At 43.5% G+C, this 1,208-nt stretch overlaps 1 pseudogene; it reads left to right on the top strand.

Moving 5' to 3' along the window:
• Positions 1–583: 583 nt before the first annotated feature.
• Positions 584–1,004, top strand: LOC112466460 (annotated as a pseudogene).
• Positions 1,005–1,208: the final 204 nt, after the last annotated feature.

Raw genomic sequence — 1,208 nt, 5'->3', positions numbered from 1 at the left:
GTTTTTAGACAAGAATGCCCTTCTAAAGTTAAATTACTATACATGTTTGTATATGTGGAATATTACCCACATGATGAAAACCATATATAAATAACAGATAAAAGAAGGAAAAAGAAGACCAGTATGCAACAAAGATACCTAAAAAAAAGAGAAATAGGAAAAAAATCATATTTTTCTTAAGTATGGCATATTCCCCCGAGTTACCCTACATACATATACAATATTATCTTCTCTCAAGAATCAATTATTGAATTGTGTGTATGTGCGAGAAATAAAACCCAGACTGTGTTTCAAGACTAATTTCATCCGAGTTTCTTAATCTAATCACGACTGCAAATATAACGTAATAAATATTGAATTAATTTGCACGGTTTATGTATTAAATCGAATCGTGTCTCAAAACTGGTTTTAGAATTTTTCAAATGTGATTATAAATGCAAATCTAAAAAAAAAATAGTAGAAATTCAACAGTTGCGAGAAAAAGTATTTTACGCAGATATAATATGAATGACACCCAGTATTCCACAGTTTGACTCGCTAAACCATCGATTGTTTCCCCGAGACTATCTTGTCCCAGAGAAAAATGGCTGCGCTTTTGACGAAAAACTATTTTTCATCACGAGTGAAACGCGGCTTTCAATGGCAGCAATTCGGTGGAGTTTATACGCGGTACAACGGTATCGACTGGAGGCGTGGAAGAAGAATTCTGAGGAATGGTCTAGGCGTGCTGGTGGGCGCGGGTGCCACCTGCGGAGCGTTCTTATATTTCCTGGACCGATCGGTTCAGGCGATGGACCGCGTCGCGCATCTGCCCAGCTATCCCTGGGCCTTCGAGGGATACCTCACGACTCTGGACCACTCGGCCGTGCGGCGGGGCTGGCAAGTCTACAGAACCGTATGTCACACGTGCCACAGCTTGCGCTACGTGCGATTCATGGATCTGATCGACGTTTCACACACGAGGGACGAGGTCAAGGCCATTGCCGCCGAGTACGAGGTAGACGGTAGGCCTGAATTTATCCCGCGCCGTCGGATCCCGCCGATTCCACTTTTGGCGTAGGCGTTTCGTTTCCTCCTCTTTCTCGCGGCTCTCGTAAATTGACTTCGAGTCCGCACTCGACGACGATGACGACGCATAATTCAATTACGAGTTGGCTCGCCGGGAACATTCTCCGTCCACGCAAAAATGAGATTAGCTACCACTCTGT

This window comes from Temnothorax curvispinosus, unplaced genomic scaffold, assembly GCF_003070985.1.
Source record: "Temnothorax curvispinosus isolate PA1 unplaced genomic scaffold, ASM307098v1 QBEX01016216.1, whole genome shotgun sequence".
Taxonomy (NCBI): domain Eukaryota; kingdom Metazoa; phylum Arthropoda; class Insecta; order Hymenoptera; family Formicidae; genus Temnothorax; species Temnothorax curvispinosus.
Note: the sequence above shows the minus strand (reverse complement) of the source record. Positions and strands in the feature narration are given on the sequence as shown.